Genomic DNA, 27,527 nt, shown 5'->3' with positions numbered 1-27,527 from the left:
AGAGGGGTTTGACGAGTTAGGAGAGAACCCAAACAAGTTAGTTTGCTCCAAACCTGTCCCACAGCTTCTTGCCTTAGAATTAAGCCTGAGCCTTATCTTGCCTGGAATTCTCATAAGACCTCCAGACGCTCTCAGGTGGACCTGACATTCAGCCACTGCACACCTGCTTCGCCGTCCCCACTGGACACTGCCCGTCCTTCTCCACGCACTCCCTGATGTCAAACAGTGTCCCCTTTGTTGACAGAGCCACGGTATCTCATGTTTCCTTCTCGGCTGCTGTCACCCCCAGAGCAGGCGGTGGCTTCACCAAAAGCTTTTGTTCCTTCTCTGTTTCCTGCCTCCCAGCCCTACCCTCCATCCCTGGTCCAACTTCTCAGGGACCATGGATTTTACCTCCTCCCTGATATGACCTTACAGTTTCTCCTTCTGAATCGATTTAGAAAGATTTGTGCCAGTTTATGGAATAGAGGGGCTTCATCATAGGAAAGGGACTTATAATATGTTATCAACCAACTGCTGTAGATGCTGGGAAGAAGCAGAAACCCAGCCTGACAATATTACTCGTAACTTTATCTGGAGATCCTTGTTCCAGCCCCGTTTTCCGCTAAGTCATATGTATCACCTGTGTAAATTCCGCCTCACCCCAAAGGATGCTGTGTTTTATAAAGAAGTAGAAGAAATCTGAAGTCTGGGATTGTGTTTCTCCATTTTCTGGACGTCAGGACAGTACCAAAATAATACCAGTTGTAACAGCCGATTGTTCTGGTTTAGAAATAGAATAACCTCATTATTAAGAAATAGCCTGAAATAAAATGTTTTTTTGGTGTTGCAGAGAAACCATGCATGGGAGGTAGACGCCAGTTCCGGGTCTGTCCTCCTCATCGCGAGGGACTTTTCTCTCAACCTCAGGGTCTTCACTGCTGACGTGGGGTCACCGATGCCACTGAGTTATCGCGAGGTTTGAACGAGACAGGGATGGGCAGCCGTCTTTCCCCGTGCTGGGCCCACAGCAGTTGTTCAGTGATTATCTCCTGAACCTGGATCCCACGAGCACTGTTGCCCCTTCTGTAAAATATCAGAGCACATGCTCTAACCTTCTTGGAGAGCTTCCCAATTGCATGACAGCAGGGCAGATAACACGTGGTTCCCAATACATGTGGATGTCACCACTGTTTCCTACCATTAAGCCACCTGGGCCACTTCTCTGTCCTTTCACCACTTCCCCCAAACCCCAGGGACCGGGTCATTTTCTTTTCTCTTTCACAACTGTTACCAAGTGGAAAATCCCCTAGTCCTTGTTCTCAACACACACACACTCATATATACACGATACACACACTTCCAGCTCACACTAAGAATTTTTTTGCTATTTACTCTGAGGAACCAACCTAAAGGAAACAAGAGTGACAAGCTCGGCAAAGTTAACAGGTTAAAGAAATTCACAAGGCGCTTATCATACTTATTCTTTGTCTTAGATGGTAGGTACCTGCTAACTGAGACAGCTCTTATGGTTTCTCTTGTTCTTATCTTGAAAATCAGTCTGCCCATCCCTGTCTTGGTTGGATGTCAGCCCCCGTTGCTCAGACTTTACCTTGAGTGGGACCCGGCTTCATGCAGAGGCTGGATATCATGAAACCTTAACATCTCTCTAAGAGACCACAGTTCAATTTCCCCTGGTTGTGTAAGGAAAGGACTTCCCCAGTGGTCTCTAAAAGCCTCCAGTGGAGAATTTGTGACTGATTGTTTTCATTCTTGTTTTTTTTTTTTTTTCATTTTTAAAAAATTAAGCTTCTATATGTGCTAGACCTACCCACCTTCAGGAATTAGTGAAGAGTCCCACCCTTGTGGGACTGGCATTTGAGAGTTGGGCATCGATAAATAAAAGGAGATGATCACCCAGACCGTGGCGTAAATACCAAGGAGAAAGCAAAATGAAGTACGAATACGGAGAGGGTCTGGAGCCAGAGGCGATGGTGCCACTTCACAAGCATGATGGGAGAAAGGGGGGTCCGGGACCCGACACTGGAGCTGAGAGATGCTCTTCAATTCTCCTGGCTCTCGCTGTAAGTAAAAATGCTCTCAGCTCACGCCTTGTTGCCCTATTTAGTTTGTTTGAGGCGCTCTCATTGTTAAGGCTCTCACTATTGATAGGTGCAGTTTGGCTGCTGCATCCTTTGTGCTCAACTAATCTGAAGGCCTGGTTCTCACAAGAACCTATCATTACAGGAACTCATCTGCATTTTTATCACTGAATTCAAGCTTTCCTGATCAGTTAAGAACCTGGTTTTACCTGGTTTACCTAACAGCCAGCTAACCCATCTCTTGCCACTTTCATCCAGCGTGATTATTCTGAAATGTAAATATCCTTCTCCTGTTACCATGGGGCACAGTCCAAGTTCCACAATATGGTCCTCCAGTAGCGCAGTTAAAAGGCAGGAATATGGAGATCAAAGATTTGGATTCTAGTTATGGTTCTACCACATCTTAGTTGTATGATATCTGCATCTTAACAAATATCTTTAAGCCGCATTGTGTTTATTTAAAACATAAGGACAATAGCTGACTTATCTCAAAATGTTTTTGTAAGGAATGAATGGCATAATATAAAAGGCTACAATGGCTAGCACCTTGGAAGCTGTCCTTATAATCTTCCTTTAACCCTTAACTTGGACGAATATTTCTCCTCTGTTTCTTGCAATAGCTTATAATACAGGGTCCTTATGGAGTCTGGGAGAGATGGATGTTGGATATCTGAGTTACAATCTGAACGATGAGGACAAGTCTAAGAGGAAAGGGAAAACGAGGTTCCCAGGCAGAAGAACAGCATTTGCAGAGGCTCCGTGACTCAGAGATGCATAGGGCATGCTTTCCAAAGAACTGAATACGAGGCAGGGGATGGAGTGGTGGTAGGGTTGGGGATTTGAAGCTGGAAAGAGAGATAGAGACAGAGCATAAATGACCTACTAGGTAGAATTAAAGATTTGGGTCTTTCTCCCAAGAGCAGTGGAAGCGATTGAAGTACCTTAACCAAGGGCACAGCATGATAAGGCTTGCATTTTTAAAAGATCACTCTGGCTGTGCCATGGAAAATTGGTTGGAGAAATTTAACAGCAGACATGGGAAGGTAAGGCAGAAAGGTATTTCAATAACTGGATAATAAGATATGGTGGTGACTGGGAATAGGATGACGCCAGTGGAGATGGCAGAAGCCACTTCTCACTACAGCCTTTCCTCATCCTACACCTGGACGAGGGTCACCGGAACTTGGAGTGGCCAACCCGAACTGCACCACCTGGAGCAGGGTCACCTGACCTTGGACTGACCAATCAGAACTGCACCACCTGGAGCAGGGTCACCTGACTGTGGAGTAGCCAATCAGAACTTCACAAACAAGACTTTGATTCCTGAGGAAGTGACAGAAGCATGCTGAATCCTGTTATTCCAGGCAACTACCAAGAGTCAAGAGGCCAGTGGTGTGATGGTGCACATCTCAATCACCCAGAGAAAGACACAAGCCGCAGCTTCCGGGGAGACAGTCCCTGAGGTTAGATTTTCATTTGGCCTCTTGATTTTGCTCAAATCAGGGTCTTTCTCTTCATACTTCCTTTGATGCTGTAAGCTACCTGATATCTTTTCAATAATATTTTCTTCTGCTTTTATTAACCAGGGATAGCTTTTGTTTCTTGAAACAGAAAGCACTCAGTTACAATTCAGTTTAATTTACATTTTAAAAGTATCTCCTATACGTAAGAGTGCTGGTCTCTCTCTCTCCTTTACTCCCATTATGTACACGAGCAGCAAGTCCTGTTGGCTCACCTTCAAAGCAGATATTAGAACTACTCACTTCTCATCATTGTCAAAACCACCATGTCTTTAATGGACCAGGTCTTCAATGGACCACAGCTTCCTAAGAGACCTCCTCTTTCTGCCCTTACTGTACTTGGATCTACTCTTCTTAAAAATAAAATCAAAACATGTCACTCCTCTACTTAAAACCATCCAGTGTCTTCCCACTGCAATTAGAGTAATTTGCATAATCAGTATTGTATACAGATTGCATATATCTGACCTCTGCCCATCTCTGAAAATTATCTCCCAGTCTGCTCACCGTTCACTCTCTCTCCTCATCAAATCTCCCTTTTTCACTAACGCAGGGGGCAGAAAACTACAGTCCACGGGGCACGTCCAGCTCTTTGGTTGTTTTGTAAATAAACTTTTACTGGAACACGTTCAGACCATTGCTTATTCATGGCCTGTGGCTACTTGCTGTCACATTACCCCAGCAGACCCGGTAGTTGCCAACAGAGACCACGTGCTCCACAAAGCCGACAATATTTACTATCTGGCGTTCTACAGAAAAGTTTGCTAAGCTCTACTCTAACAAGTAAGGATGTTCCTGCCCCAGGGACTTTGCACTTCCTTTTCTGCCTGTGTGGCTTCTTATCATCACTGATGTCTCATCCGTAAGGCCACCTTTCCAGAGAGGCCTTGTCTGATGAGGATATAAACTAAAACTCGCCCCCATACTGTTATTTTCTGTCTCGTTAACGTGATTTATTTATTTCAAAATGCTTACCTCTAACCGATGGATTTGTTTGTTTGTTGGCTGGATTGCCCCACGGAATAGATTGTAAATTCCTTGAGAAAGGCTCTCCTCGTCCTATTTACCACTGTGTCCCCAGCAGCTAGAGTGATAAGCAGCATGTAGACCCTCACTAATTAGACTTTGAAGGAGTGAACTAACAAATAATTGAATAAGACCAGTTGAACAATGCAATGTCCTCAAGGAGATTTCAGTCCTAGCAAGAGAATCATCATTCCTAGATCCATAAAACCATCAACCCTGCCAGTTCTCCAAACACCAGCTCTCAGTTCCTTCCATGTACCTGGCCTCTCCCCTGTCCTAGATGCCAGTTCATACATAGTTTAAAAAAAAAAAAAAAAGTCTTTCTATCCACTTTTGCCTAGCAGCTTCCCTAGAACTGACAATTTTTAGTATGGTAACTGCGTGTAACTATGCTGCAGAACTCTCTGGAAATCTGGAGTTGAAAAAAAAAATGCCTGGCACTAAAAAGTGTTTAATAAAATTTGTTAAAATGAGGATTGAATGATTAGAAATGTGGTTCTCCTAACAGGAATGCATGTTATTATACTGTCATTTCAAAGATATAATATTATATTATATTTTATATATATATATATATATATTTAATTTGAACTATTTCTGGAGGTGAGTTGGGTACATGTGGCAAAAGTCTATGAATTTGGCTCAGCTTCTGATCTAGCAATTCCGCTTGTAGAAATGTATCCTAAAGAAACGATCGTGAATGAGCAGAGAGACATGGCTAATTTGTAGGGCTATTTGTAGTAGCAAGTTTTGGCGACGGCTTAGCCATCTAATAAATGTGGGATTATTTCATAGGTAATGGTACAATCATATCATTACTCATTCTATTTAATGTAGCCATTAAACGTGATAGAGTAGAAGATTGACAGAAAAAAATAGAAAACATATTGTTTGGTGAAAAAAATGAAAGAGGACTATAAAACAGCTTGTACAATATAATTTTTAAAGTTTAAATACATTTAAACATGGAGAAAAGACAGAAGGATAGAAACAAAATGTGAATTGTGGCCCTCTCTGGTATGATCGTTTTTATTTTTCTCCCCCCTTTTCTTCTATTTGTCTATTTACAATTTCAAAAACTTTACAATGAACATGCATTACTTTTGCAAAGAAGAAAAAAACAGGTATTTTCAGCTGGTACTTTGAAGTGTACCGATTCTGAGGCTTCATAAAGGGGGAGCAAACCAATGGCTAGCTAAAAGCATTTATTAGAGTGTTTAAAAGGCAACTATAAATAGCCCAGAGAAGCAGACAGTCTTACAGACATTTAAAGTCAGACACTGATGCTGTAATTTTTGCTGGAACAATTCACAGAAACAAATATAGTGACATTTAATTCATCTAAGTAAAACCAGATCTCATTTAAAACAAGGAAGTGGGGGAAGAGGGAGCTGGGTCAGAGTTGGCCGCTGGAGACCAATTGGAGAAATCATGAAAGCAGCTGGTCACAATTCAGGGCTACATAAAGCAGAGTTCAAATTCAACAAGCATCGAATGCGGTTCTTCTCCCTCAGTGCCCTCTTGTCTCCCTTCCCCATTCCAAAACCTATTAAACTGCTAATGCCTTCGCTTCTTGGCTTGGTATACCAAAGTCTGTTTTAAGAATCTTTCTTTTATCCTAATATTTGCAATCACTTTGGAAAGAAAATATTAAAAATTGTGCTATTTTGCAACTTGACTACTTTAAGGTCTATGTTAATGGACTTTTAAGACACAAGGAAACGATCTTTAGAAATGGATGAATTTGAAGAAGGCAATTAGATATTTACGATGTAGATTTGCCTAAAGAGCTGGCCCTAGCCAATTCTTCATAATTCCTATTCGTGAACTCCGAAACCTCATTCAGATACCCCTGCAAGCAGTAGAGTGTTTTTGAAAGCGCAGTCTACTACAACCTGCTTCTGAGATCCTAGGGGAACACGTTATACCTCCAGATCTTTGGATCCCACCCCCAATCATTTTGATTTCTTCCCCTGCCCAACTCCCCTGTTGATTCTTATATATCCTCAAGATGGAGATCCACCATGTTAAAGCTTCAAGAATGGAGAAGACGGGTTCTAACAGACATGAAATTGAGTTCAGAGGCTTGCTCGATCACTAGTAAGACTGTGCCCCCTACATGTTAGTCTCTGAGCCTCTGCTTGCCCTTATGAAAAAATGTAGGTCATAGGTTGCTAGGGCGAGTAAATGAGCTATGTCCCCAAAGCTCCTTCCACAGTCTTTGGTATTTAATGAGTTGTTAACTGCAATGCTTGTAGCTGTGACTACAGTTCCTTCAAGTATAGATCCCAATGAGGAGAGAGAAAGAGTGAGGGAAAGAGGTTGAGAGTTATCTACCATTTTTTTTTCCCTCTAAGAATCATGAGGCTGGCAATTTCCAGACTTGTTTTAAAGTTCCCTTCTAGCACCTAACTGCCTTGATATAACCTTCAAAGAGCCATGACAGAGCTGCCAGAAGAACCACAAGTATCACTAAGAATAGATATTATTGTGTACTAGTCGTCCACTTTGCTTTCTAAGTGCCAGGTTACCTATGACTGGCCTCGAATAGCTCCTGTGTACTTTGGTTTGGGAGCTGCTTGGGTTGAACTTAACTGTTCATTCCAGAACAAATATATTTTATGGAAAGTGTACATGCTGTCATGTTTGACCTTCTCCAAGTTTGGTATGTATAGTATTCCAACAGAAAACCAAGTCCTATCTCTCTGTCGTTATTTTCCCGTTTTGTGAGAACTGCCTGCAAATTGTCCTTTTGGCAATTACAGAGAGTCTATTTATTAGTCTGTTCAATCTTCTGGGCATTTTTGATCTCACAGATGTAATTTGCTCATAGATCAGGAACTCCTGGGATAATGTCTACTACTTCTTTGACCTTTAAATGATTGAATTTCTGTTTTAAGCTGTCAAAATGAAAACCCAGGATGTCTTTATTGGGAAGGAAAACAAAACAGCTGTTATTGGCTATTATCTCCATTCCCATTTTCCCTCGTTGATACAGATAAATTGAGAAGGTCTTAAAATACAAGACAAATGATGTCCCTAGGAAGATCCAGATAGACAGCCTATTGATACAATACTTTAAGCAGTGGGTTGCCTATCACATGAGATTAGCTTTCTATTAGACTGAGCCTTTTCAAGGGTACTTGGCAAAGAAGCATTGCCTCTTACAACAGATAACAGAAGATTTAGGTAGCTGACAGAAATTAGTGCACTAGATAGACTCTTGGATTTCCATGCATTTCGTTTTCTATACCTTCTCCACTGGTTGTACTTCAGTTTCCACTAGAGTGCTAGAGAAGAAGAATAAATCACCCTACCTAAGTTGGAAGGTTAGATGTCATTATCTGTGAATGCCTATATAAACAGAGGTGACCCAGGTTAGCAAGACTTCTCTTAAAAAGAGAAGTGGTTCTGTTCCCAGCATTTCTTAGGCTGGAATATTCACTGGGATGAACACTGGGGAGTTGAGTTTGAGGCACACGGGGGCACTTTTCCCTTACCTCTCCTGCTAAGATGTTTAGACGTGCGCTGTAAGAGACTCTATCGTACCAATGCCTGTGATGAGCTGGAAAAGATCATGGAAACAGCCTCTGTGTATTCTTCAATTCAATCGACTTTTAACTGTACCTGAGGCATTGGGGGGCTATTCCCGAGGATTATGAGGACAGTTATTGCCCTTGAGCGGCTCAGTCTTGCCAAGTGCACCACATTCGCTCTCTCAAGACAGGCCACTGAGAGTAGAGGCTTCTCTGGTGGAAGAATATCAAAGTGACATCACGTAGTAGACCCAAAAGAAAGGTAGTTAGGTTTGAGACTTTTCCCAGCATTTAAGGTGCAAAGGTACCTCCCCAGCATTCTGCTTTTGTGGTTAATTCTTGATTTTCTAGGCTAAGGAAGGAAAACGGTAGCATAGATAAGCCACAGAAGGAAAGAAGTGAGAAATCGATTTGCATTTGGCTTGGAATAAATCACAGGCTCTGAAAAGAATGCCCCATTTTTGTACATGGCTGGCTTTTAAAATGACCTGAAGTCCAGCTATCAGACAGGCAGGATGTAATCAAGGGGAACATTCTGGGTAGTTGAGCAAAAGGCAGTTTAGGAATTTTCATTTTTAATTCCTTGGGCTAATTCATCCAGCAGATAATCTGCCTATGGAAATTTGAGTGGTGCTTGGCTTGAACAAATAGATGTCCCACATCCAAATCAAAATTCATTCTTAGCCAAGAATGTACACAGCATAGCGACATGGAGAAAGAGTTCCAATATATTTTGAAAATTCAACAATTTTTAGCTACTGATTTTATTAAAAATGATTCATAACAATTGTAACTGTAGCCAGCATGGCCTCCTTTTATTTGAGGTTGGTTGGAGCAGGGTAGGTAGAGGAAGGTTTTCTCTGCTAATGAAATAACTTTTGGCTTCAACTTAATCAAAATGCCAGTTTGCACCCACGTAAGGTAGATAACATTTATGAAAAATTCATTCTATTGATGAGCGTTGGCAGTCCTGCAGAAGTTTAATTATCTTAACAGAAAGAATATGCTATGAACTAAAACAGCTTTTTCCACGCATAGAGTTTAGGGCCAGAGGAAGAAATGTTGGCTTTTTAACTGAGAAATGTAAATATCATTGACAGTTTGAACTCCCAAATCTCATGCAAATTTCCTGTAGAAAGAGAGATTGGATGCCCTCATTGAAAAAAATTAGAAGCCAGTCCTCAAAGACAGATGTTCAACAGCTTGTGAATACATCCATGCCAGCTTCCACATCCACAGGCAATCAAGAGAGGAGACACGATAGTATAAGGAGATATTTGTTCTGTTAATCATTCGGATTTGATTACATGACCCCAAAATCTTGTGAACTTCACTCCCCAGCACCATCAACCAAGAGCTTCCATTTGCTTCTTGGGTTCTTGGTCCACGGTTGCCTTGGCATGGGAACACAATACCTATGCCTGTGCCATCAAGCAAAGCCGGTGTCCACCTCCTGTCCCCTGCAGGGCTGTTCATGACCTCCATCCTTGTCATCTGAATCAAAGAACACTCTTTGTAATGAAGCAACACTTAAGGATTTTTGACCTTATCCATCTGTAGGATGTACTCCCCGGCCGGCTCCTTTTGCCAAGGAGACTTTACTGTCAGTTCAACAGAATAGCACTAATCAAAATCTCGATTATCTAAAAAGTGATGGCTCAGCGGTCAGAAAGTACCTCCAAGTAGTTCAGAATGATGCGGCCTGGGAGGTCCAGCCCATAGGCAACTTGTGATGCTAATCAAGGCGTCTCTCTGTGCTCCCAGCCCACACTGCTAGTGACACCTGCCCCTCCGTCCAGCTGGGTCTCTTCTCTCAGTGCCTGAGTTCTGTGTCACTCTCCCCTAATTTTAGCAACAAACCTGAAATGCTTGTTTTATTGTACCATTTTTTTTTGCTTTGCAAATTAACACACTAAAACTTAGAGAAAAGAAGTTGTTCACTATCTATCACAGAGGTGGAAAGTGAAAGAACCAGGATTGCAACCCAGGTCTCTGTAACTAGGTTCTAGATGGTGCATAAAAGTTAATGTCATCCTCTTGGATGTACATATCTTTTGTAGATAAGGCTTGAACCAGGTTTTCTAGAATTAAGGAGATTGTATGCTAGTCCCGTAACTTTAAATATGCAGGCTGTGGGAAAATATCTCAGCATCTGTGGTTGTTTTCAAGCTTTCCTGAGACACGTCTACCCACTCTACTGATAAGATCAGCCCACGATGTGCACACCAGTATCCACAAGCCCCAGTGACTGTCAACCAGCAAAGCCACTGGATTGAACCACTCAGAACCTAGAGAGGGTCCGCAAGGAAAGAGGCCAGAGGAAGCCCGGGCCTGGGGTGGGAGTGGACTGATGCTATCAAAGAGAGCGAATTGGGCGATGCCTCGTCGTGGAGCCGAATGCTTCCAGTTGTGAGATTACACGGCCCATGGGTGGGTTGCAGGGAAGGTCTGCTGCCTTTGGACGCCCTTTGGAATTAAGCCAAAGTGTTTGAATACAAAGGGAAAAACAACCCAGTGTGGATGATGTCACAGAGCATCCTGAGGAAAGCGGCAAGGATAAAGCTTCCTACTGCTTGGATCCAAAGAACACAGACTTATTTTGGCATTAATTTCTTCTGCAGCCAGAAGCTTGATTCTTATGGAAGGATTAGCCCTAATCGTGAAGAGCCAGTACTGAAGAGGATGTGTGTATGTGTGTGTGTGGTTCCTCATCAGTGAATTAGAGAATTAACATTCCCAGCCCTCCTCTGCATGTTTTAGGTAGTTTATGAATCCCTGTAACTAGGCAAAGGCCATTTTCCCTGAGGTTCATAGGACATTGGCTTGCTCTCCTCAAGGACACTAAAACCGTGACCAGAAATCTGCCATGTCATACAAGAGTGGTGGTTAGTAAATACAGAAAAATTCAGGGTAGAGAAAAGGGACCCAAAACTGAAAGGGCTTTAGGTCAGTGGCAGGCTAGTATCAGTAAAGAGAGATCCATTTTACTGAATTTCTTAGGTGACAAAGGAGGGTCTGTCTGTCAGCTCAAGCCATAGATGAAAGAAAACCTATGCATTGTAAAGGTTTTAAAATTTTCTATTATGATCTTTTGACATCCTAAAAGGAAAACAAAAACAAAGATATATTCTGGCTGGAGAGAGACTGCCCTTCTCAGGGCTAGCCAATCCTTAGAGATAGAAAAAGACCCAGCCCGGAGCATGCTTTAGATACGCAAACTAACTCAACCAGGGCCACATCTCCTCCAGGAGGCTGTACGCCCAAGAAGGCGATATTCTTCCGCCTTCAGCATCACAGGGCCAGGTATCAAGCAACTAGGAACAACCCTTATCACCCAGAGTTCTCCAGAATCATTCAAACTAGCCACAGCTAAGCTATTCATCCTGCCCTGCTTTGACTTCCTCACGTAAACCCTGATAGAAGCCAGCTGTGACTTGACCTCCCCTTTGCTGCTGTCTTCTGCCTCTGGACCACCCCGGTGTCTTTCCCACGTGGTCCTGTGCCACATCTGCTGTCTCAAGGACGTTTGAGTATAATACACTTGATTTTTTTCTGAGCCTCGATGCTGTCTGCTGTCATGGCCACAGCTGACTGACTATCTCATAAAAGAATACAAAGCAACCCAAGGTTGGGATGAGAGAAAACACATTTCTATCTTCATTGCAAAAGAAACGCCCCAAGGGTGATGAACATATTGTCATTACAATTCAGAATTTTTTAGATGGAAGGGAGTGCCTTCCTACGCTTTGGAGGGACACCTTGGAACACTGTAGCCGGAGGACCGCCATATTCTGAGCCTTGCAGCCTCGGGAGATGATCGCTAAGGCTGATCCAGCAGCTGGCTGTGGAACACGGCTGGCGGCGCTCACGGCTTCTCGCTCTGCAGCCTGTGGGCCGGGGGAGCTCACTGGATCACCCTAATGGCTGGGAGCACGCATCTGGGGAGAATCTGGTAATGCCTTTCTAGGCGCCAGATCTGATGTGTGTGGACTAATAGGCAAGAGAACGGCCAGACCCCTAAGGTCAAAGGCCAAGGGTTTCGGGTTGCCCACTGCAGAGGGGTGCTGGCGGTGCCTTGGAAGCAGGTCCATCCATGATTGTGGAAGGACAGGAATTCAGCCGCACTGACGGAGGGCAGTGTTGGGAGAAAAGACTCCCAGGGCTTTTGTGAATTAGTGTGACAGCCGCGTAGTGGGAGGCCGAGGGCTGAGAAGGAAGGGGAGACGCAGAGGTGGGGAGCTCAGGAGAGGTGAGTGCGGGCGGCAGGCAGACACCCTGGCAGAAGAGTGACCACATCCAAGACGTGTGGCCAAAAATACCTGGGCCTGTGTGTGGAGCTGGGCTACAGGATGATAGGGAATCCAGACGCAGTGAGGATAAGGGCTGCATGTGCTCCTCAGCCTGAAAAGAAACACTTCTTAGGTGCCAGCCCTTTACATCCATGAATTTGTTTAATTTTCCCCCAAATCCTGAGAACTAGGTATCAATATCATCACCATTTTAAGGATGAAGAATTTTTTAAAATTTATTTTATTGGAGTAGAGTTGATTTACAATGTTGTGTTAGTTTCAGGTGTACAGCAAAGTGACTCAGTCGTACATATACACATATCGACTCTTTTTTAGATTCTTTTCCCATATAGGTCATTACAGAGTATTGAGTAGAGTTTCCTGTGCCATACGGTAGGTCCTTATTAGTCACCTATTTTAAATATAGTTGTGTGTATATGGGAGGGATAAATTGAGAGATTGGGATATATATATATATATTCTTTTTTATATTCTTTTCCATTATGGTTTATCACAGGATGTTGAATATACTTCCCTGTGCTATACAGTAGGACCTTGTTGTTTATCCATCCTATATATAATAGTTTGCAAGGGATGAAGAATCAAAGCTTAACTAGTTTGGTAGATTTATCTGGGGTCACACAGATAGTAAACAGTTGGGGGGAAAAGGACTACAAGAAATTCACCTCCTTCCATAGCTAAAGCTTTAACCCTTAATGAGGAGAGGAACTGCTGGAAGCAGAATCAGGGTGTAGATGGTTTTTTGTTGTTGTTGTTGTTAAGGACCTAGAATATCCAAAGCGAACTTGAGAAACATAAACTTGGAAGACTTATGTTATGCTACATAATTTCAAGATTAACTATAACATATGGTGATCAAATAATTACTTTACTGACACAAAGATCAATAAATGGGTTAAATTAACAGAATAGAGAGCTAAGAAATTGATATATACTTATATGTCTATTTTATTTTTTCAACAAACACATGAAAACAATCCAATGGGAGAAAAATAGCCAACAAATGGTGTTGGAAAAACTTGATATCCCTAGAGAAAACAATATACCTAGACCCTTACCCTACACTAAACACAAATATTAATTTGAGATCTATTACAGACTTAAATAAAAATAGAAAAACTACACAGCTTTTAGAGAAAAATATAGGAGAAAATCTGTGTGAGTTGGGTGTAAGCAAAGGGTTCTTGGGACACAGGAATCAAAACCATGAAACACAAAACATGATAGTTAGATTTCCCCCAAACTAAATATTTCTCCTCATTAAAATTGGACCTGATCTCAGCCAAAAAAAAAAAGAAAAGAGGAATCCCAGTCACTAGGGCTGGGGCACGAGTTCAAAGCAGCACTCATGGCAGGAGATTCCGGCTGAGTCCTTTGGGATGTGTTGTAGAGCCACTCAGGTGCCCTAGGGATTGACCCATCTCAGAATCGGTAGCGGAGGGGCGTGTGTGTGGGGTACAGTCCCCTAAGCCCTAGGGACTGGGAAAATTCACAGCAGGGAAATCCAGGTAGATGATTCCACTAAACACTGATCTATCTCAAGCTCAGAAGGCCAGCGAAGAGGAGCAGTGAGGAGGGGGCGGTGGCCGCTGAGCTGAAAAAAATCTATCTTTCCCAGAAAATCAAGGCCAAGAGTCAACAAAAATACTTTTTCATCCACACAGAACTCCCCATGAAAGTAATAAGAGTTGGTTTAATTGGAGAGATTCCGTATCTGAAGTATAACGTTCAATTCTGGATATTTTGCTTTTCGGGAGAAGTTACTATAATAGTGAAAACTAGGGAAAGAACTGAAGGAGGAGATATTCAAGAAGGTATCCACTTATGTATTCAAAACCCTATTGAGCACCAACGATAGTCCCTGAACTTGAACTAGATGTGCTGAGATAATGAAAACATGACCCTGCTCAAGTAGTTCACACTCAGACATGCAGAGAGGGGACATCTACATTTGTGCAGTAGAGAAATGGACCCTGCTGGGTGATGCTACAGAAGTTTGAACCAGGATCTGTGTATGGAGTTTACAGGGAAGTAGAGTTAATCTCTGTATCAAGAAGAATTTTTTATTGTTAGTATCTCTAACGATCTGGTGAAGATCAGGACCATCGACTCAGAATTTGGATGACCAACTTGAAGAATATATATAGAAGAATTTCCTGAATTTGTTAGGAGGTTAAGCTACGTAATTCTGAAGGCTTCTTTTTATACAAAGATTTAAAGGCTTTATGTTATTTTTCATTAACCACTAAATAGCATTTCCTCCAATTTTATGAAATGAACAATGGTGAAAGATTGTCCAAGAGGATTAAAAATAAAGTGTCAGAAAGACCTCATCTTCTTGTTAAAGTAAAAACACTTGGGTCTAGTTTTTTATTTTAATAATTATGAGCCATATTTTCATGCCAAGAGAAAAGATCATACTGACCCATGTTTTGGTATTATTTGTGCCTTTGTTCATTGCATCAACGTTGTATTTTAGTTGATCTGTTTTTATTTTCATTTTGTATTTCTGCGTATGTCCTAAATTAAAAAAAAAAAAAAAAAAACTCAGGCAGGATCATGGATTTTCTTAAGAGAAAAATTAGGGAAAGCCCAGAATAAGGGCTGACAGGGAAGTTTCCAAGGGCCAGAGGTGCTTCTGGATCAGTTACTCTTGTGTCCCAGGCTGTCCCTGAATCCCGCTGTGAGGTCAGACATACTATTTCTTGCAGGTGAACCAAATTCAGGTTTTGATGGTCTGGGTCTCAGAAAGGTCTTATCAGGTTCTTTTCACAACCTGTTATTCCATTTATATTATTTACATAATGCAAACAAAATAGTACCTTTACCTACATCATTTATATTTGATTTTTGGAGTCAGACTGATTTCTGTTGGAATCTCATGTCTACCACTTACCTATGTGAATTCCAACCAGTTATTTTACGTTTTTGATCCCCATCCCTTTAAAAGGGTAATTAAGAGAATGAAATCAGATAGCATTATAAAATGGTAGGTGTCCCATAAATGTCAGTAGTTTTCACCTGGACAAAACCAGGAACTTCGCCTTGGCTGACTTAAAGCAGCCACAGTGAACATGATGGGGGCAGATGTTCTGATTTTTAAAAAGATCAAAATGTGAAATGACTGATTTGTCTTTATTAGACCACGTACACACAAAAGCACGCCCTTGTCCCGGACTCGCTTCTTGACCCTCATCACCCTGATGCCAGCCCATCCCACATACCTTCCTGGACCTCGGCTGCATCGCTGGGGAGATTGGCCTCATCACAGAGGCGAGGTCCAGGGATGGAATGTGGGTGTCTGGAAGCTGAAAGTGGAATATTGCTGCTCAGAAAACCATGTCAGAAGCGGGTCAAATTCTAGAGAAGACCATACTGCGTGATAAAAAAGCAGATCAGTGGTTTCTCGGGGCTAGAGGTGAGGGAAAGAAACTGACAGCAAAAGGGCATGAGGAACTTTCTGGTGTGATGGAAATGATGTATATCTTTATTGTGGTGTTGGTTACATGCCTTATACACTTGTCAAAATTCATCAAACTGTACACTTAAAATGTTTGAGTTTTATTGTATATAAATTATACCTTAATACAGCTAATAAGAAAGACAAAAAAAAAAGAAGAGGGTCAAGGCTGGTGTAAATTGCCAGAACTACCTTTAATATCATGAGTATTCTATCATCCTAATTGCAAAAGTGCAACTGGCACGTATTTTCTCAAACCTGAGAACAAGATGTATGTTCCCAGGAGTCGAGCCATTTGAGATATTACTTTAAGCTTAGCTATTAACCGACTATCGCTGTCTGTATCAGAGCTTCCCACCTCTCTAAAATGCAGCTAATAATAATTGTCTCCATTGAGTTTGTGCTCACTGTGTGCCAGGCACCATAATCGAAGGAGATTAAATCGAAGGAGATTAAATGGTATCTAAGAGAGAGAGATTGTGAAAGGCTTTTGAAAAGAAGGCAGAGAGAAGCTAAGTCACTTGGGAAGGTCACGCTGGTGTAAGCAGCCCATTTGAACTCTACCTTCAGGATTACGGGCTTTCAGAACCTCTAGGGATGTTCCCCTAGCTCCCTGTGAATTCTCCAAATGATTTCAAGGCTCATGGGAAATTAAAGAAGGAGGGGGAAGGGCTTTTAAAAAGAAAAGCTTAAACAAATATGGTATTTGCTGCATTCCTGATATATACTTTTGTTGTCTATTTTGTTAATGATTTTTTAAAATTATGAATAAGCTTCAAATTCTATTTAATGAGCTTTCTGCATCTACTGGGTACATCATATTGAGAAGATCATTTTTTTCCTTGAATGTGTTCATATATTACCTGTATCAATAGATTTTTCTAATGTATATTATCTTTACATTCTTGCATAGACGTATCCACTGGCAGATTTAATTTGCAATTTCTCAAGTTTCTTTTATTATATAGCAAAATTTAAATTGGCCTATAATCTTAATGTTTTATGTTTAATCTTTGTTTTAGGCATTACAATTAAACTAGTCTTGTAAACTGCAAAAAAAAAAAAGAAAGAAAAGCTTAAAGAGTTTTGTAAATAAGACATATTTATGGTTAAACCCACGGCCCTGCATCTATGCAATGTTGGAATTTCCAGGTAGACAAGCTGCATTATCTCAACCTCTGCTCCTTTCACCAGAGAAATGAACTCTAAAGCCATGGGGTGTTAACCGATATTAATGACTCCCTGGAAACGCTCCAGATTGCAAACCAAAAGACGACAGTGAGTAGAAGAAAAACATTAAAAGTTAAAAAGCCCAGTGCTTTTCTACCTAATCAGACGTCAAAGCCTGAGGAGCTTACTATTTATTGAAGTTACCTTTTAGCAGTTTTTTTTTCTAATGCGTCTTTACAGTACTTCTGTCTATATTTTTAGTTGTCAAGACGTCATTAATGACAAGTCAATGACAGCACCTTTCATCACACGGTTTCAAATCTTCAGTGCCACTTTGTTGTCACTTTGGAACAGTGGAAGAGTGACGAAGACACACAAAAGGAGGGTTTGATGAATGACTATTTCCACAGGAAATTAAAGACTCATCCTTTTCCACATTGCCCCACGGCATCAATAAGTCACGTTCGGTTGGATAAGTCATCATGCTTTTAAGTCTGTCTCTCTGTTTCTGATGGTTACTTCCCTGATCTATAAAAGGCACTTGCATTCTTAATCTGTTTGATTCAGCACTCCCCAGAGATTATATGAAGGAAAGAAAGACTATTCCCAGCCATAGACCGTAGAGCAATCAATCATGACTATGTAGCCAAAGGAAGCATCATAAGGGTGCCTACTAGCAGGCATACACCCAAAAAGGATCGAGCAAGAGAGCAATGCTTTCAGGCTTGGCTCACTTAGTAACCCACTAGATGGTCTTACCTTAGTTACGGACGATGAAGTTCAGCTCAGACCCCCGTGTCTTTTGCATCGTATAAGAGCACGGCAACTAGAGGTCCAGGGCTCCTTTCTCTCTGCTCCTCCAAGCTCTCTCTCAAGCTGTCAGCACCCACCGCCATGGAGATGAGAAAGCACACGGGAGAATCTCGCTCTTCTTTGCTTTTCCGGACACATTCACCACATACAAAGGCCACTGAGATCTCCGCTTGCCTCTAGTGAATCAACACTTTCTTTAACTTGTTCCCATGCCTACCCGTAGTAGATAGTCTTGCCAGTGGTGGCTTCCAGAAAACAAGAATCAAGAAGAAAGAGCCTCCCTTCCTGCCCATCTATACCTTTGTTTTTCGAACTTATTCAACAAGGCTCTCCCCAAATCACAAAATGGCCGAAAGTTGCCCCTAAACTTCTCACTGTCCCAGAGGCTGGATTTTTTTCTCACTAACACCTCCAGGACTTGAACAACTTCTTCCAAGTGTGTTCTTCTTAAGTGTAGGTGCCCTAGACTGTCACTGTGAAGATTTTTCTCTGCAAACACACCCTGTCTATGTAATCGTTCACCTAAGGCAAACAGCATTTCATTTGGGTTCCAAGGAAATGTGTGCCCCTTGAAGACCACTGACAAGCCCAGTAGTGGTTTCAAGGACAACGTTTAGATATTTTTCTGAGAAGCCCGTTTTATTTTCTGGCTTGTTTGTTTGTTCTAAGTTTGGGATATGGGAGAGAATAAGTCTCTTACTCAATATCCACTTTTCACCTATTGGGAAGTCTTATAATTTGGAATGAACTAGTCATGAAAATGTGGACATTTCCAAGAAATTGATTGGATGCTGGTACCAATTACTAAGATGATGAAACCAGGAGAGAAGGAATTTTGAAGTGGGGAACTCAGTGGTTGAGGTTTTATTGTGGTTAATTGGATATGCCCTCTGACATCCAAATGAAGATGTCAGGTAGACAATACGTATTCTTCTGGAATTGAGGGGAGCGGTCCAGAATGGAGGTATAAGATTGGAAGTTATCAGTACATATAGGGTATTTAAAACCATGAACATGGATGAGACCACGCAAGGAGTGAGGGTAGTTAGAAAAGAGAAAGAAAGATTCCCAGGACTAAGCTCTGGGGCAACTCAATTTGAAGTTGCGAAGATGAGGATGAGCCAACAAAGGAGACTGAAAGGGAGAATTTCTTGAAGTAGACAGAAAACCATGAGATGGAGGTGAAGAAAAGATGGCAAGAAAAAGGGAGTGATCCTCTGTGCCGGAGATTAATGAGAGGTCGAGATGAGGACTAAGAACTAACTGTTGGATGTGGCCATGTGACGTCACTGGTGGCTTGACGAAAGATGTCTCAGTAGAGTTTTGGAGACAAATGCCTGATTAGATCAGGAACAAGTGGGAACAGGGCGAGAGGAAGTGGAGAAAACACGTATCCCCTTTGTAAGGAGTCCTGCTGTCAAATGGAGTAGAAAAATGGGCTGATGGATGGGAAGGAACATGGAACTCAAGGGGGGTTTATTTTTCAGGGAGGGAGTTTTTTGTTTTGCTTTAATATGAGAGATGTACAGTTTGTCACATAAGATTTTGCCAACTTCTTAATTTTTAATTAAGTAAATGTCCTACAAGGATTCTTGTGTGTTCTTTTTATTAAAAATAAGTACTTCTTTTGGGAGACTTGAAGAAGGTGTCCTGTTTGGTCTCATGGTTTCATTACAAAATCATGAGGAGAGAGTGGAATACTTGTATTGAACCAACAGCTGTGTCTGCTTTGTGCATGTTATATTACCAACCACCAATTTAACTAATTGGGTGAGAAGTGAATAGTCAACTTTCTAAAAACCATTTTCTCTCCCATTTTTTCCTACATTATGCAAAATACTTTGCTTAATTTCATCGTAAATAAAACATTGTTTATATAATTGTGTAGAACAACATAAACTACAGAAAATATAAAACCCATACTAATAACTTCTCAGTACACATTAAAATAATCCTAACTTTAATCTACAAATTAATCATAGCCTAATCCTAAACTACTTTTTCACCTATAACATTGTTTGGTGTACAGTTTATGCTTAATAGTTATTTCTTGAAAAAAAAAAGAATGAATGAATGAATGAGTGAATAACAAGTTCTAAAGAAATCTGCAATTATCACCATTTTCCTTAAGAGTTATATTTGTTTTCAGACTAGGTTATGAATCCGAGTTCTTTCTAAACCGTTCAGATTTGTGAGAAGAGTAAATAAAATATGAGACATATCAATTGAGAATCTACTTAATGACAGACTGATATGTTAATGAGAGACCCATTAATAGGTGTGGTCGCATATGCACAGAGTTTTCTACAGCTTTTATAGTACAGTTGAGGAGGGGCATACATTGTCCTCAACAGAATCACTTTAAATGCACAGGATACCCTAGACCTGGGATTTTCAGCCTTGGTATTTTGGGCCAGATAATTCCTTTTTGTGGGAGGATGTTGTGGGCTTATACGGCGTTTAGTAACAACCCTAAACTCTTCCCACGAGTTGCCACATGACCCCAACCCCCAAGCCAGCAATGTGTCCAGACACTGTCCAATGTCCCCTGGGTGACAAAATCACCCCTGGTTGAGAACCGCTCTCCTAGCCTCAAAGAACCAGGTAGATGAGTTTTACTCTCGGTTAGTGAAGTCCATAATAGGATATGGATTCACAAAATACGTAAATATGATTTCTTTCCTAAAACACCATAAAGGTGGATTCTTTAAGGAGAAGGTACGTATGTAAAATGTGTATAAAAGGACGCAGTGTTTGGAACACAGCTCTGTGCTTAGGAAAATATACATTCATAAGAAGAAGGCTGGACTTCAGGAAAATAGGTAAAGAGAAAGCGCATTTCCACTGAGGCATTAAGTGTCCGCATTGGTTTTTCAGAGAATCGCGTTAAGATGGGTTCAATTTCTCATCTTTAAAGTGCGAGGCAACATAGTGATTACGAACTGCGGTGGGAGACACTCTGCTGATTAGAAGCCTGACTCTCGCGGCGCCTCCATCCGCCCATCTGTGAAAGAATGATAATAAAAACACCTATTCGGTATAGCTCTCAGCAGAAGCAATGAATGAATATTCGTAAAGCACTTATAAAAGTATCAGACAATAATATTTGCCCTCTCAATGCCGTTAAATAACAGTCTGATGGGAGAACAGGAAGAGACACACCTGGGCTGGAGGATGATTTCTGGGTGGCGAAAAGTCAAACGAAAAATGGAAAACATTGGAAGATCTTACATGGCTGAAGGAATGGGCAAAGTGTTAGGTAAGAGTAAAAGTGTGTAAAATGGAAGGCATCGAGCTTAGGGAAAAACTATATAACTATTCTTATGATGATCTATAAGATAATCAAACTGACTAATTTAATAGAGTAATTTGAAATAGAAAAAAAAGTTAGACCTTTCTATGGTACATTGTAGACACTAGGTAATGGACAGAATTGTTTATGTTAACATAATTTTCCATACTTAGGGGGAAATTCTAAGTTGTTTGGTGTAGCCTCAGCCCCTGCTGAAACCGTGCCTTTGGAGAGACCCAAACAAACTTCAGAGGAGCCACTATTGCCGGCTGGAGGGCTTCCTGTTATTCCAACTGCCCGGTGACCACAGGCGACAGAGGAAGTGTCTGAAGTTCTCACTGCGAAACAGGGCATTCCTCTCCCGCCACTTACGAAAGTCTCTCCCGCTACCTATGTTCCTAAGTTGTGGGAAAATCACTGACTTATTTTCCTCTCTTTGGCCAAACTGTGCCAAAGTGGAGTGGACAATCTTAATAGATGTCCAAATGTGGACTCAGAAATCAATCAGTGGTCAATTGGTTAGCGTGGGCTTCCTCTCAAATGAGTGATCGTTGTTCCACTTTAAAGCTTAACAAAGAGGCATCATAAACATTTCTGCTTAGATCATTATTTTCTGAACTGGAATGAATCACTTCTCCGGCTGGTTGTTGTACCATCTACCGAATACACACATTACTGAGCAAAGACCCTGTGAGAATCGGCGCAGTGGCCGAGTCCGTCACCTCAAAGGCTCAGAAGGGCACGAGCACAGCAAGACGTCCTTGCCTGAGCCCTGCTATGACAGCCCCTCAAGGTGGCCCTCGGTCTCTGCTGGGACATTTTCATTGACAAGGACCTCAGTGACCCTCACGTGTTCTGTTCCTATTTTATGATGACTCAACTCTCTCAATGAGGAAGTCCTTCCTTAAACTCAGATAAAAATGTGTCTTCCGTAGCTCTCACAGGATGTTCCTGTCCCCCTGCTGTCCCTCTGCAAAACAAGTCACGTCCTACTTCCAACAGGCAGTTCTTCAGACAAAAAAAGACCAGAATCTCCTCGTTACTTCTTACCTTCCAAGTCCCGGGCTTCACTTCCTCCAGGGAAAACCCTCCAAAGCCTCCTAGGTTCCTGATATGCAGAGTGATGATTTAACTTGTCACTTTTAAGAGTGAAGAGTGTTGGGACAAATGCTAAAACGATGAGTCACCAAGACAGCAGGTGTCAACCAGGACTACTGGGACATTTAGCTTATTCATAAGCAGTTGCGTGCTAGCAAATTTTCATTACGGGTTCTCGGAGGGAAAAAAAGGACTGATTGCAGAGTTTGCCAATTTCTTTTTTTTTTTTAATTTTTAATTAGATTATAGTTGATTTACAATGTCGTGTTAGTTTCTAGTGTGCAGCAAAGTGATTCAGTTATACATATACATATATCCATTCTTTTTAAAATTCTTTTCCCACGTAGGTTATTACAGAATATTGAGTAGAGTTCCCTGTGCTATGCAGTAGGTCCTTATTAGCTATCTATTTTATATCTAGTGGTGTGTATATGTCAATCCCAAACTCCTAATTTATCCCCCCCCACTTTTGCCTTTGGTATCCATAAGTTTGTTTTCTACATCTGTGACTATTTCTGTTTTGTAAAGAGTTTGCCAATTTCTATGGTATAAACTGCAACCCTGGCTGATGTCCAGTTGCTGATGGGATGTACCAGAACGTGGAGGTGGTAAGGGGGGTGAACAGCTAGCTCTTGGGAGCTGACACAAGTCTGCTCCAGCACACCCCTGGGTCATAAACCATGTTTCAGGATTTGCTCAATATCCTGATTATTCTTCTCTGATTCTCTCTTTTAAAATGTGACATATCTTAATTCACAGTTATTGAGGTGTTGTTTGACCAGCCCAGAATCTGTCCAGATTCCACTCAAAATTCCACTGCAAAGATCCAATTTCATCAAAATTCAACTTCGGAACTACTGGGAATGAGAGTAGGGAGATGGAGAAAGACAAAGTCACAGAAAAAGCCTCTAGCTTCTCATATTTGGGTCAGGAAAAAAAAAGTTGGTCTTTAGTGTCTGTACTGGAAAGAAAATTGGGCAAAGCTGATATATGTTAAATTATATATATATATATAATCACTAAGCAATTCTTATCTACCACGAAGTCTTAATTAAAGTTGTCATTTTTTTAACGGAATGAAAAAGAAACTGGCTTCAAAACGGCTGGCTTGTTAAGAGGGATAGTGCAAAAAATGATTTAAAGTTTTAAACGTTTCCCTGTAATTCAGTAAGCCTTTGTGAAGTCCTTCTCGTGCATTAAGGAAACTCTATAAATATTCAACTTAAAACTCTGCAAATGAATAAACTTCTTTTCATGGGTAGCCTTCTTCACTCTTGGATAGACTCCACTTTCTTTAAAGCCACGGGTGTGTTTGTGATCGTTCTTTAGGGAATCCACCCTGCAGTTGTTACTTGTGAGTCATTTTTCCCCAACGGTGTAATTTACACCCTTCTTCTGTTCATACCGAATGCCACTGGTGGAGACAAACCATGTTAGCGCCCAATAGCGGTTACAAGAAAAATTAAAGTGTTTATTTGGCTTGAAGGCGGGATCTAGGATGGGGAAAAGTATGAGAGAGAGCTGGAGTGGTGAGCCACATCTGGGAAGTCAGGTTCAAGAATTCCAGTTATTCTCAGGCAGGATTAAAGGGCTTTGATCAGGGGAGTAGGACAATCTGATTAGAATTTAAGAGCATGTGTTCTGGCAGCGGTGGTGAGAATGGATTGGCCAGACAACTGATAGGGAGGGAAGTGAGGAAGATATTGCATAACCTGGGGGAATAAAGCAAAGGGAACAGATTCAAGAGGTACTTGGGGGTCTGAATCCACAAGAAGCAGAAATCCATCAGGGAGGGAGGGAGGGAGGGAAAAGGGAAAGGAGTTGCAGAGTAAAGGGAAGGGTGGGAAGAGTTGAGTATGATTCCAAGGGAAAGATGGGTACGGCTGCAATCAGGTCAACAGGTGGGATGGAAAGAAACTGGTGACTTTATTTCTTGGTTCAATAAGGGGATGGTGGGTAGGGAGACAGGATCAGAGATTGAAAGAGAGTTGAAAACATTTGAAATAGTCAACCGTAGGGAAGTTAAAAACTATGTTACATGGGCCTGCATTGAGGGCCCGTCCTTAGGAACGTTTCCTCAAGAATCTGATGGAAAACGTGTATTCTGTAAACGTGTCCCAGGTGCTCCTGTTAGGTCTTCCCACTTCCATGTAATGATCTGTGCCTCTAATTTTTAGTGAAACTCACCAAAGAAAACCAATGCGTTTTGATTTAAGAATTTCAACAGGGTAACTCATTCCATTCGTGGTTTCCAGATTGACCACTAAAGGGCCTTTATGACAAAAACAGTGAACTTCCCACAAATACTTGTTCCGAAAACATTTGCTGGAGGGCTGCCCTCCCCCGGCCCCGCCCTCACACAAGCCCCTGACATCAGCACGGGCATAGGAGCGTGCAAGCGATTGATGCATCCTGGTGTGGAAGTCCGAAATTTAGTCAGGGAGCAATCCCCAGTGAAGTCATGTCTCGTTCAGGATTAAATGGCTAACTCGGATTCAGTGATCATATTAAGAAAAATGCATGTAAAAGGCCCAGGAATTTTTCCTTTGTTGGATTCACAAATTAAACTTGCACACGTCATGTCTGCAAAGCAAGCATTTCACCATATCAGATGCTTTCTCTGACTGTAATAGGATGTAAGAGAAAATAAAGAACATGCTACTTTCTCCAGCTGGCTGGGTCGTGTACCTTACCGCACCTCTGGAATTACACATTTTAAATGTAGATTTCTTGACACTCTAAAAAGGCAAGTTTATATCCAAAAACCTTGACCAAGTTACTAGCTATAAACTGTTCAACCTGTAGAGGCCACTGAAAACGCTGAGGTCAAAACACAGTCCTGCCTAATCCCCAAAGCATTCCAGGTCTGAGAGGTGTGGTTTTCAGTAGAGCAGAAAGTGTACATCAACTGAATCATGAAGACAATTGCCTTTATTCTCCATAGGATGTAATGCATATATTGTCAGATAGCCGTGTTTATCTGATACCTAATGCAATCTGAAAAACTAGCAAGTTACCAGCAATTTCCAAATCTTTGCTCCAAATGTTCTCTGTTGTCACATCAGACAAAAAAGGATTGTTCCTTTGGAAATACGAGCCACTATTTTGATGTTATAATCATAGCCATTACTTATTGAATACATACTACATACACATTAGCACGTAGGACTTTGGTAACAGTTTTACAGAAGTTATTTGTTTTCATTCTTAAGCCACCCATAAAATAGGTACTTACATCCCTAGCAATTTTTAAATAAGATTTAAATATACTGATAGACTATCTCAAAGTCTTGTTATGAAAGAAGGTATCAGCAGGATTAGAACTGAAACCTTCTAAAACCAAATACCACATACTTCTCAGTTAATAAAGGCAAAATAGACTTCTCAAAGAAATAGAGCCAATTTGAACTAATTACAGGTGATGTCGTTTTCCAAAGAAAACAACCCCCCCCAAACCGGACTGTGTGCAGGAGACAGAAGCAGTGAGGCCTTTGCTGCAATGACCTGGAAAGAGGACTGACTATGACAAATGCCGAATTGTCATCAATCTGAACCAGGTCAAAGGAGTCTTGACCCAAGTTTGAACCACTTCTAACGGTTCGTCTGGCTTTCAAAATTATTGGCACTCCACTGAAGGTCCAGTGGCCCTAAATGACTGTCTAAACTTGGGCAGGGCTCATTTTGCTATTTAAAATTTTCTATATAGACATCAAATAAATATTGCAGAAATGAAGATCACCCAAATGAGAACAAGCTGGGGCTCTCATTCAGAGTTTGCTCTAGCAAGGGGGTCCGGCGCCATCACTCGTGTTTGGCAGAGATTCAAAGAGGAGGCAGAAGAGTGGGAAAGCATTATAGTTAAAAAGAAAAAAGGAAGGCTTCAGGTATGGTCTGATCCAAGGCTGGGGGCATGAGAAGCTGGAATCAGGTGTACTAGAAGTGGGCGTCTTCTGTGACGAGGAGGCACATTTTGCTTTCCCTTGTTGGTTTGAAGTTAGAAGCAGGGGAAGAAAATTAGGGAAGTTGGAAGTCAAGGACCCATTCTTGATCATTTTGGGCCCATTGTTACAAAAATGTGTCTTCCAGGGCTATTTGCTACAGAGCTGGGGTGAGGGGGGGACGGTCAGAATTGTATTGTCATATATGATCTTGGCCACTGTTCGTATATTCAACCTCTCAAAACAGTAGAACGTGGTGGTAAATGAAATGTGGGAAAACCACTTTGAACAAACGTGCTTCTTGAAACTATAGCCTCCATCCAATACTTAAAATTGAATCATTCGTGGGAAAAAAACCCCAAATAAATTATTCAGACTCCCTTATTATATGAGCTAAAAAATGCATTCAATCACTCATTTTTTTTTTTTTTTCAAAGCAGGTTGACTTTCTTAGAACTCTTATCTATTGGCCAATATGTTAAAGCTGGGTTAATTTAATTATCATTGAATCTGATCTTGATGAAAACGATTGTAACAAATACTCAATAGTAACAGTTTTCTGGGGATAAATTGCATGGCCTTGCACTATAAATTGTTGAAAACAGCAGTTCCTGCCATCTCTCGAGACTGATCAACTATAGCAAGCTGGATGCATCCTGTTCTTGGAAATATGGCATTTTGCCCAATACGACTCTTTGAAGAGTCAAAAATTATTTTAAACTAGGGGGGAGAGTGGGTAATAAATTTCAGCCTTGTCAGATCTACCAATTCAAACTGGTTTCAGTCACAAAAAGGAAGGTCAAAGTATTTGACCATTTTCCCTACCTTTTCTGCTGGCTGTATTTCTCTGACTCATCACCTTACAGGCACCATAAAGCGCCACGTGGCTGGGTGCAGTCAGTTAAATATTTTGCCAGCCCTTTCTTTCAATCTAGATGGTGTCTGTGTGTACAGTACATGCTTTCACTAATTATTAGAAGCTTACGTTCTTTCAACTTCTGCAACTTTCTCCAATTCACAGATGCAACACTGAGGATTTATTTGTGATGCAGACCACATTGTAGACCTTTTGGTATTATATAACACCTGATTTCCTAGCCCATAAATGAGGTTCTGCTTAAACAGGATAAGTAACCTAAATTCGCCTAAATTAAAACTCCTCCCCCCCATCCCAGGCCATCATAGTACTTGACTTATTTATGTTATTCACTGTGTAGTCGACGCACCCAAGGGTCTCAAATTAAATGTAAATATTACATGAGAGGGTAAAATAAGGGAAAAGT

General features: G+C 41.3%; 1 protein-coding gene across 7 annotated transcripts in view; it reads right to left on the bottom strand.

Moving 5' to 3' along the window:
- KCNJ16 (potassium inwardly rectifying channel subfamily J member 16) overlaps window positions 1-27,527 on the bottom strand; it is a 352,993-nt gene that overhangs the window by 6,321 nt on the left and 319,145 nt on the right. For 2 of the 7 annotated variants that reach the window (XM_036837802.1, XM_036837808.1), the window contains exon 3: window positions 17,863-18,092. The exons of 4 other annotated variants lie outside the window; for them this stretch is intronic. The gene's annotated coding sequence lies outside the window, so the exon portion shown is untranslated. The remainder of the gene's footprint in view (window positions 1-17,862; window positions 18,093-27,527) is intronic. One more of the 7 variants, XM_036837803.1, reaches the window with a different exon arrangement.

Source organism: Balaenoptera musculus, chromosome 20 (assembly GCF_009873245.2).
Source record: "Balaenoptera musculus isolate JJ_BM4_2016_0621 chromosome 20, mBalMus1.pri.v3, whole genome shotgun sequence".
Taxonomy (NCBI): domain Eukaryota; kingdom Metazoa; phylum Chordata; class Mammalia; order Artiodactyla; family Balaenopteridae; genus Balaenoptera; species Balaenoptera musculus.
The sequence above is the reverse complement of the archived record's forward strand: the minus strand, read 5'-3'. Positions and strand labels throughout refer to the sequence as shown.